Here is an 11,404-nt window from a genome sequence, read left to right on the forward strand (position 1 = left end):
TTCAGGGAGCCGCGAGTCACTCAGCAGGGCTCAGGTGTTCCAGGGCGAATCTGCCGGACAGTCCCAGAGCACCCCTTGTTATAGGGCGACTCCTCTTTGATGTCCGGAGTCTGTGCAGGCAGGGGTCTTGTCACCTGGGGGGTTGCTTGTTGGGGTTTCCTGCCATTGTCTTTTGATCCTTCCAGGGCCGGGTCGGGAGGAGTCCCAGACACCCAGCAGGCGTGGAGCCAGCCCTCAGGGAGGCCGGCAGGTCGATCGAAACCCACCGTCCCAGGGAAGCGCAGAGGTGTGATAGAAACTGTTCCTCCCTCTCTCATCCCAAGGGGAGCGTGATGTCCTCCAGCCGGAGTGGCGCCTCTAGGCCAGGGTCGCGCTGGGGCTGGGCGGCCATCTTGGTGCATGAAGTGGGCACGCGGGCCCGGTGTGGCCGAAGGGAGGAAGGCCATGGACGGGGAAGTCCGGGTTGGGTGCGTGTGAGTTCTGGTGGGGAGGATCGGCTAGGCCGTGGGTTTGGGGGCTGGTGTGAGGTGCAGGGGTCAGGTCTAGCTATGTTACGAGGGCCGGGTCTAACATGCGTCTCCCCCAGCTGAAAGCCGGAGAGAACTATCCATCTTCTTGGGGGTTCTCTTCGCTGAGGCGGAAGAACCGGGAGAGGCCATCGGCGTTGGCGTGGTCATTCCCAGGGCGATGTTCTACGGTGAAATCCATCCCCTGGAGGGAGATTGACCACCGCAGTAGCTTGGGGTTTTCTCCGCGCATCTGCATGAGCCATCGCAAGGGGCGATGGTCGGTTTGGACCTTGAAATGGGTGCCGAACAGGTAAGGGCGTAGTTTTTTGAGGGCCCAGACTACGGCGAATGCCTCTCGCTCGATGGTGCTCCATCTCTGTTCCCTGGGCAATAGCCTTCGGCTGAGGAAGGCCACGGGCTGGTCTAGGCCTTGGTCATTCACCTGGGAGAGGACTGCCCCGATGCCATGCTCGGAGGCATCAGTCTGTACCACAAACTCTTTGGAGTAGTCGGGGGCCTGGAGGACGGGGGCAGTACACATGGCCGCTTTCAGGGCCTCAAACGCCTCTTGGCAGGCAGGGGACCATTGCACCTTCTTGGGCTGTTTTTTGGACGTGAGTCCCGTGAGGGGACCGACCAGGCTGCCGTAATTCCGGATGAATCTCCGGTAGTAGCCCGTGAGGCCCAGGAAGGCTCGAACCTCCGTTTGGGTAGTGGGTGGTTCCCAGGCTAGGATGGCGTCGATTTTGGGCTGTAGGGGGGCGACCTGGCCGCTTCCGACCTGGTGCCCCAGGTAGGTTACCGAACCTTGCCCAATCTGGCACTTGCTGGCTTTCACGGTGAGGCCTGCCTGGCGCAGGGCGGTCAGCACCCTCCGAAGGTGCTGGAGGTGCTCACTCCACTCAGAACTAAAAACCGCGATATCGTCGAGATATGCGCCACTGAATTTTTCCAGCCCGGCCAGGACTCTATTTACCAGTCGCTGAAAGGTGGCCGGGGCATTTTTCATCCCGAAAGGCATCACGCGAAAGCGATAGTGCCTATCCAGGGTGGAGAAGGCGGACCGCTCCTTGGCTCCTTCTGTGAGCGCAATTTGCCAGTAGCCACAGGTGAGATCGAAGGTACTGAGGAACCGAGCAGCCCGAGCCGGTCAATGAGCTCTTCGGCTCGGGGAATGGGGTGGGCATCGGTTCGGGTGACTTCATTGAGTCCCCGGTAGTCCACGCAGAAGCGGAGTTCTGGCGCGACCCCGGGGGCGGCTGCTTTAGGGACCAGGACCACGGGGCTGGCCCAGGGGCTATCTGAGGGTTCGATTACGCCTAGGGTCAACATTTACGAGACTTCGGCCTGGATACAGGACCGGACCCGATCAGGGACTCGGTAGGCCCGGTGTCTCACTGGCGGACTGTCCCCGGTATCCACGTCATGGACACACCAGTCGGTGACCCTAGGGACCAGGGAGAAGAGGTCCGAAAACTGCCCTAGGAGCTGGCGGCAATCTTCCCGTTGCTGGGGAGTGAGAGACGGGGAGAGGTTCACTCCCTCTACGGAGCCGTCCTTCTCTTTGGTACACAGGAGATCGGGGAGAGGATCGGACTCCTCCTCGGCCCCGTCATCGGTGGCCAGCAGCAGACTCAGCTCCGTCCGCACGAAGTGGGGTTTGAGGCGGTTCACGTGGAGGACCCGGAGGAGGTCCCGGGGGGACTGGACGTCCACTAAGTACGTGACCTGGCTCTTCCGCTCAACCACTTTGAAGGACCCGGTCCATTTATCCTGGAGGGCGCAGGGTTTCACTGGGGCCATGACCCATACCAGCTGGCCCGGCTGAAACTCGACCAGAGTGGCGTTCTGGTCGTACCAGCGCTTCATCTCCTCCTGACTCGCCTCCAGGTTGGCCTCGGCCATCTCTCGGAACCTTCTAGTCTGATTTCGGAGGGTCAGGACATACCTGAACACATCTCGGGGGGGGGGCCTCGAGGTGCCGCCTCCCAGCCTTCATTGACCAGGCTGAGGGGCCCCCTGACGGGGTGCCCGTAGAGTAACTCAAAGGGGCTGAACCCCAAGGATTTCTGGGGAACTTCGCGGTATGCGAATAGGAGGCAGGGGAGCAGGATGTCCCACTTACGCCGGAGGGGCTCTTCCAGGCCCGCGATCATCCCCTTCAGAGTCCGGTTAAACCGCTCTACCAGTCCGTTTCCCTGGGGGTGGTACGGGGTGGTGAACTTATAGGACACCCCGCATTGTTGCCATAAGGACTTCAAGTATCGGGAGATAAAGTTGGTACCGCGATCGCTCACGACCTCGCGGGGGAAACCCATGCGGGAGAAGATTCCCCTCAATGCCCGGCCCACCACGGGGGCCGTGACGGTGCGCAGGGGGATGGCCTCAGGGTAACGGGTGGCATGGTCCACCAGGACGAGGATGAACCGGTGCCCTTGGGAAGTTGGGGGGTCCAGGGGCCCTACAATGTCGATCCCGACCCACTCAAAAGGGGTACTGATGACAGGGAAGGGTTGGAGGGGAGCCTTGCTCTTCCCTCCGCTCTTCCCACTGGCCTGGCACGTGGGACAGGACTTGCAGTGGGCTCCTACATCGGCTTTCATCCGGGGCCAGTAGAAGTGGGTCACGAGGCGACTGTACGTTTTGTCCTGGCCCAAGTGGCCTGCGAGGGGGACATCGTGGGCCAAGCCCAGGAGGAGGTTTCGGAAGCGTAGGGGTACCACCAGCACCCGGCCGGACCCTAGCTCCACCGACTTCTGTTCACTGTACAGGAGGTCATTCTCCCAGTACACCCGGTGCGTCCCCGTCTGGTCGCCCGTGGCCTGGGCCTCTGCCTGTTGCCGGGGCCCGTCCAGGGAGGGACAGGAAGCCTGCTCTTGGCAGAACTCTTCTCGGGAGGGGCCCCCCTTGTGGCGCCACTGGGCTAATTCGGGCAGATCGCCGAACTCGGTGACTGGGGTGGAGTCGGAAGGCGGGAGTTCGTCACTGGCGATCGACTCCTCTGGTGGGGTAATGGGGGGACCCTCGGCTGGGACCATCCTATCTTCAGGGGTCGGGGCGTCGTCGACTTCCCTCAGGGGGGTCAGTCGGGCCGCCATGGATCGAGTGGTGGCGCACACCCACTCAGGGAGGCCCATCATCCCTAGATGGGTCTTGCGCTCAACTTGTCCCCAGGGGGAACTTTCCAGGTCGTTCCCCAGGAGACAGTCGACGGGCTGGGAGGTTCTTACTGCAACCTTCAGTTTACCGACCACCCCTCCCCACTCAAAGGGCACCAGGGCTACTTTACATAGGCTTTCTGTGTTGTCGGCTGAGATGACAGGGCAAAAGATGTTGGGGAGGACCTGGTCTTCGTGTACTAAATGGCTAAGGACACCGGTGATGCTGGCCCCGGTGTCATTGAGGGCTTCTACTTGGTGGCCATTGATCGTTACGAGCTGCCCATATTTCTTTGTGTTAGAGGGCAGGAGGCTCCCAGGGACCATCTCTCTATCTCCTAAGGATACTAGGGCCATAGCGGCGGGTTCCCACTCCTCGGCCTCCTCAACCTCCTCCCCCAGGGCTACATTGGCGATCTGTCTAGCAGGGGGGGCTGCCTGGGTGGTGCGTGGGGCCATGGGGCATTCAGGGTCGTTGGCGTAATGCCCGGGCTTCTGGCAACGGAAACAAGTGATGGTTACCCGGTGCCCCCGTCTAAGGGGGGGGCCGGATACAGCAGGTGGGGGTGCCGGGAAGGGTGGAGGTTGGGACTTCGGGGGACTAGCCTGGGACTCTCTCTGCCCTCCCTGGTTTCCCCCCCCTCTCTCGCGGGGTGGTCCCTGACTGGCTCGGGGGTACTCTCCTACAGGGCTCTGGGAGACCCGGGTGTTGGTTCAGAGATCCGCCTCGACAGCCTGCTTCCTTGGGTCCGTGAGCTTGCTGTCGAGCAGATGCTGGCGGAGTTCTACAAAGCAGTTGGCCGCCAGGTGTTCCCACAACATAAGGTCGGTTAGTTCTTCCAGGGTGGTTACCTTGCTGCCCTTGATCCAACCATCGAAGGCGCGGCTGAAGAAATTCACATATTCCACCCAGGTGGTACCCGGGATCTTCCGGCAGTCCCGGAACCGCTGGCGGTACATCTCCGGGGTGAGGCCGTACCTTGTGAGGAGGGCCGCTTTCATGTGTTCATAGGACGTTTGCATGGAGGTGGGTAGGTCGAGCAGGGTGTCTCTTCCTTCGCTCAGGAATCGTCCCCATAACCCAGCCCCCCAATCCTTCTGTGGGACCCAATGGGAGGTCATGGCGACCTCGTAGGCCCGGAACCACTGCTGAATGTCATCATTTTTATAATATTCTTTGACCACATCCTTGGGGATGTGGACCTTCTGTTCCGTTGGGGCGGCCGCCTCCCGGTTCCCCGGGGGCCGCGTTTCTCCGCTTTTTGCTTTCAGTTCTATTTCCTTCAGGCTGCGTTCATGCTCCAGTTGAAGTCTCTTTCCCTCGTGTTCTCGTTGGAGTTTCTTCTCTTCCAGCTCTCCTTGTACTCGCAACTGTTCTACTGCTAGCTTTTTCTCGGCTAATTTCAGCTCGCCCTCAATTTTGAGTTTCGCTAATTCGAGCTCGTGATGGCGACTTTTTTCTCTGTCTGCGAGTTCCTCCGGGGATAGGCCCCCGTCTGGTACGAAGCCTCGCACCTGGTTGTTGCTGCGTTCTCCTTGGGAGGGTCCAGCTTCGTCGTGGGGTTCCCCCGCTCCTTCTGGCCGGGAGGTCCCTGAATCCACCCAAGCTTTCAGTGCCTTTTGCATATCTTCTTTAGTGTTGAGACCAGTGGTAGCGATTCTGAGTTCCTTACAGAATTGTTTTAGTTCTTTGTGAGTGTACGCTTCCAGCTGTTCCACCTGGAACACGGTACTGGCGTCGTCTTCTATGAGAACCACGGCGTTTCCTTCCGCCATCTTTGTCGGTAGTGCGTCAGCCGTTCACGGTACGATCTCTAGATTATGGGCCCGAATCCCGTCGCTTGCCACCAATGTTAGAAGGCGACCTCAGAGGGGCCCGGAGGGGGCCCTGACTGCCCTGAGACCCACCCTCGAAGTATCGTAGCCGGGCACTGGCGGGAGATTCCTCCGGGAGGAACCTCGTATCTAGGATCGCACACTCGGCACCACACGACAGAGGGACACCACACGAGGAGTTCTTACGAGCAAATCTTTATCAAGTTAGAGTAGTAGGATCTTTATGATCCGCACGGCAAATATATACAAGCAGAGCGTGGGCTCTCAGAGTCTTGGAGGGGGGTAGGAGGTAGCGGGACAGTCTTTGGGGATATGGATCAAATGCAGGAGCGTACCCGGCGCACAGCTCACAATCCTCGAGCTGGGGGATACGCTTGTCGTCATGGGGTCCGGCGGGACCAAGAGAGTCTGCAGGAGCCGCGAGTCACTCAGCCAGGCTCGGATACAAGTTCGGTGGTCTTACGATCTTCAAGGAGCCGCGAGTCACTCAGCAGGGCTCAAGCACAAGTTCGGAGGTCTTACGATCTTCAGGGAGCCGCGAGTCACTCAGCAGGGCTCAGGTGTTCCAAGGCGAATCTGCCGGACAGTCCGAGAGCACCCCTTGTTATAGGGCGACTCCTCTTTGATGTCCGGAGTCTGTGCAGGCAGGGGTCTTGTCACCTGAGGGGTTGCTTGTTGGGGTTTCCTGCCATTGTCTTTTGATCCTTCCAGGGCCGGGTCGGGAGGAGTCCCAGACACCCAGCAGGCGTGGAGCCAGCCCTCGGGGAGGCCGGCAGGTCGATCGAAACCCACCGTCTCAGGGATGCGCAGAGGTGTGATAGAAACTGCTCCTCCCTCTCTCATCCCAAGGGGAGCGCGATGTCCTCCAGCCGGAGTGGCGCCTCTAGGCCAGGGTCGCGCTGGAGCCGGGCGGCCATCTTGGTGCATGAAGTGGGCACGCGGGCCCGGTGTGGCCGAAGGGAGGAAGGCCATGGACGGGGAAGTCCGGGTTGGGTGCGCGTGAGTTCTGGTGGGGAGGATCGGCTAGGCCGTGGGTTTGGGGGCTGGTGTGAGGTACAGGGGTCAGGTCTAGCTATGTTACGAGGGCCGGGTCTAACAGTGTGGTTTGGTCAGATCAATGGAGAAAAATCTTTTTTTTCTTTGTGGCCGGCAAGGGACAGAAGAAGCACAGTTCTGGTTCATTCAACAGTCAGGACAGGAACAGGTCCTCTGTAAGGTGGCCCACATTTTTTCTTGTCTATCATTTTCTCTCTGACCAGGTTCCCAACCTGCGGGACCCAGGCAGGTCTTGCCGGTACTTCTTTCACTTCCCCAGTGCCGGTGCATTTTACTTGGATGTTGCTTTGACCGTTCCTGAAGTCTTTAAGTTTGTGTTAAATAGCCAAATGTTCAGTGATGTCAAACAGTGATTGCACCACCACTGTGCTGAAATTGTTGAGGTCTGGGAACCAAATCTTTACTTCAAACAAGATTTCATAGGGAGTTGGACCACCAATTTTCTTTCTGAACAGGTTCTTGAGTGCCCTCTGGGCCCCATTTAGATAATGGACCCAACTGCTGTGGCCTGAGCCTAGTACCCTTGCTATTAAAAGGCTGCTTTAAGTCACTGTTTTTCCTCACCACAACCGCATTTCCCTCAGGATGGTATGCATATGAGAAACAGGGTCACACCCAAACTCTCCATGGCCTCTTTTTAAGCCCTAGAGCAAAATGCCAGACTCTGATCAAAATGTAGTGTGCCACCTGCGTATGTCCAGGTGAAGGCTCGCAGATCCTGTATAACAGTTCATTAGTCAGCCGGCCACTGAGGCCTTTTCCATAGGAATTGAGAACAGGAGTCCACTCTTACCAAGATGTACTTGAAAGCCCCATCCAATGACAGAGGGCTGCAGTGGTCCAAGTAAACACAAGCCGGAGGCTAGTTTGAAATCAATGTGGTGGACACTCTACGATGAACCCCTTCATCTATCGGCAGATAACTCATTCAAGACAAAGTCCTTTGTCTGTTTGAAAAGATCAAACCACCAATAGCGTTGCTGCAATAATGACATTGTAGAAGCCACCATTGTGTGTGCAGATGCCAGACCCTCGAAACCTTGTGTGAAGCTAGGATTAAGCACATCCTGCGATCTGTGTTTCCTATTACTCTATCTCCCACTCCAGGAATGTGAGAATTTGGAATCTTCTATTCAACTAACTTGCAGGATTACTTTTGGCGTAGCGCTGGGGGTCCGCACCGTACATACGGGGGGCTGGGGGTACGCTCCGTACATACGGGGTGCTGGGGGGTACGCTCTGTACATACGGTGGGCTGGGGGTACGCTCCGTACATACGGGGTGCTGGGGGGTACGCTCCGTACATACAGGGGGCTGGGGGTACGCTCCATACATACGGGGGGCTGGGGGTACGCTCTGTACATACGGGGTGCTGGGGGTACGCTCCGTACATATGGGGGGCTGGGGGTACGCTCTGTACATACGGGGTGCTGGGGGTACGCTCCGTACATACGGGGGCTGGGGGGTACGGTGCGTCCATCCGTGGGGGGGCTGGGGGTACGGCGCAAACATACGGGGGGGCGGGGGGTGGGGTACGGCGCGTACCGGGCCCCCTAATCAGCTCGCATCGCCGCGTACTTAGCTTTTCTGGCACTTTTTGGGTGCCGTAAAAATATTCCCATCCGGACTGCAGTCGGTACGAATCGTACTTGCTGGTACGTAAAAAGCTGCCAAACTCCGTCCGGACGTCACGTCCGCGGTGTCCCGGATCACATTTGTATGTATTTTTCTGTCGGTCGGTCTTTTTTCCGATTCGTACGGAAATGGTGTTTCCGTACGAATCGTACTTGCAAGTTTGTAGGGTTTTTTTCCCGGGTACGAGTCGGATGGAGAAAACGCTCCGACCGACGGTTTGTACCCGGTTTCTCCAAGATCCGAATTGGCACCTAAGTGTGGGGAGTCCTAGATCTGTATTTTCTAGTGCCTGTATTAGAACCCTAAGTTCTGTCAACTGCACAGTGCAATCAGCAAGTGACTGCGTGTAGGTTCTCTCAGGGTAGAATTCTCAATCGTGCATTCAGGCATTTACAATAGCGCTCACCGCTGAGTATTGATGCTATGTCCTTAGGCAGGCTGGGTCGAACCATCAGTGTATATGATGTAATCATAACATTCTGGAGTCAATATTTAATTAGGCAGAGGTAATTCTTGGTCGTACTGCAAAAAAGGCTTGTGTTTGTAGTGTAGAGTCAAACTTGTAGTCTACATCTGTTGCGTTGAGTGAGTTAGCCAATTGTATCCATTGTGAATGTAATGCTTTGGTGTTTGAAATGCTTGCTCTGGTGAGGGCCTCTAAAATGGGCACCGAAATAACAACAATAATGTGTTTTCCCTGAGCCAAACCTGAGCCAAAGAGCATTTTGGGAATGATCTAAAGATGTGATTTATGTACCTGGATGTTCCTGTGATGATCAGATCACCAGGTTTCTTGCGTTCACACGTGTGTGTAAATGTTTTGAAGCTATTATGTCAGTTTGTATGAAATGTAAGATGTTTGTGTGTTCCTGAGCCCAATGTGTACTGGGAATGTCTGTATGTATTAGGTCGGAGAACAGTTTAACCTGTTCTGTGCATAATCTGGAATGTAAATTCTGCCTAAATTTATGGATTGTAATCTCTTCAAAGTAGCTGGAGGTTGAGGTAGCGCACGCTTCTCTAAGAAGCGTGTTGCATATTTTTTGTCTTCACTTGACAGCTCATATACCAGAAAAAGGACATGGAGATGGGCAATTTTAGATTTTTTGAATCCAATTTGCAACCCATGTGAGCAAACCCCAGAATGATGCAGTCTACTCTTGTCAAGGGCTCTGAAAGGTCATCATCTGTTAGGTAGGTGTCATTGACATAGGACAATGCCCAGTCATCAAAATATTGTAATAGAGTTGTTAGTCTGGCTGAGAACAGCCTGGGGCTATTATTATACCCCTGGGTTATCAACAGAATTGCCCCTGAGAGCCAAGCACATTGAATGAGGTCAGATATCTGTTTCCATGCACTATATTTTGGCATAAAAATCAATTTCAGTTTCCACATTATGCTATTCATTAGAGCAGTGGTCTATGAATTATTTACTGCAAATATGAGAGCCGCAGTATTTAAATGTCTGTAGCCTGATACCAGACAGTATGAATGATCAGGTTTCATTACGGGAAACAAAGGATTATTCATTGATGAGGTGCAACTTCCTATTACACCTTGGTATTCAAGTTGTTGGACAATTTTCCTAACTTGTTCTTTAGATTCATGCTTTATTGGGTATTGATCTAGCTGCAAAAAGTATTTCTAGGATGTCAAGCCCCCACAGCTGGAGGTGTGTTCTAGCAGCTGGATACCAGAAGAGATTCTTAGGAGCTAAAACCCAACTTAACTAGATCTGTGGCACCACCAACGTTATACCCTGAATTCTTATTTAATGGATCCCCCGAGTAGCTGTCTTTTGTGTGCCCAAAGACTCCTAGTCACACACTAATTGGGGACGCTGAGACATTAGGGAAAAAATCATCATCAGGGTACGTAAATCCTATGCATTGGCTGTAGGTTGTTCAAACTTGAACCTTCCAAAGTGATTCTAATAGGTGAGACTTGCGTTGTAGTATACGTATGCTAGAGGTGGTATTTACTTATAAGAGGTGAAACCCATGCTCTAGAGGTATATGCTAGAAGCTAGAAGTGATTCTTAGGAGCCAACACTAACTAGATCTGTGCTAAATGCCAGAAGGGATTAAAAACAGTGACGCTCACATCGCACTAAATATGCAAGATGTGGGATCTGAATCTATGATGTGAAATGCACACTCTGTAGATATATGATAGATGCAAGAAGTGAGTTCTAGGAGCTAACACCCCACTAAGATATGTATGTGCTAAAAGGAATACGTGATGCCACTCCCTCTGCAGTACATATGCTAGGTGTGTGATCTAAATCTAAAATGTGAAGCCTTTACTCTGGAGATATGTGCTAGGTGCAAGAAGTGATTAGAACAGAGCTCTGTGCTTCTGAGACTGAATGGTGAAGTAGCTCAGTGAATATTTGCCTGGGGGTATGAGAGACCATATAGTTTTTAAGTTAGTGTCATCAGCTGCATCACAGGTTTCAGATTACATGCAGAAGTACAGACATGGCTGAGGAATGCTAGAGGTCAGATGTTCAAACCTGACAGAATATGTTTTCACTTTTAAGTACATATATCACTATCCAAGGCCTACTTGCTGTGCACCTTTGAGAAGAGTTATCTGTAGTAGTACACTTGGGAACATGTTTTAAACTTCATATTTCTGTGCCAGTTTCATTGGAGAAACAGAGGTTACAGTGTCAGGCTTGACCCAAAATGAAAGGCCGACTCCTTTGCACACCAGCCTTGTTGCTGTCAACATGCTTCCAGATACCTCAGTGAGTGTGTCAGTGCCTTGTAAGGATGATATGATAGGTATGAAGTAGCCAGTAGGAATTAGACAGCCTGTGTTTCAAACTAGATGCTCTGCAAATGATGTGCAGAAAAAGCGGCTTCAATCACTTTCTGTGTATTATTCAGAACACCGGGCTATGTAGTTTTCAAGTTATGTAAATGACTTACATCTCAAGTGTCACACTACATGTTTCAAGTACAAATATAAGAGAGAAATTGTAGTTATGAGATATTTCAATTGACAGAATACTTTTTCAGTTTTAAGTACTTTTCAATCAAGTTATATATACTAGGATAGTGCCTAAAAGTTCTGGGAATACATTTTTAATATCACATTTCCCTACTAGTTTCATTAGAGACATAGAGTTTTCTAGCGCCAGACCTGGACCAAAATAAAAGCGCACCTCCTGTGTATTACTGTCTCGTTAGTGTCTGTGTC

This window comes from Triturus cristatus, chromosome 5_2 (assembly GCF_964204655.1).
Source record: "Triturus cristatus chromosome 5_2, aTriCri1.1, whole genome shotgun sequence".
Classification (NCBI taxonomy): Eukaryota; Metazoa; Chordata; class Amphibia; order Caudata; family Salamandridae; genus Triturus; species Triturus cristatus.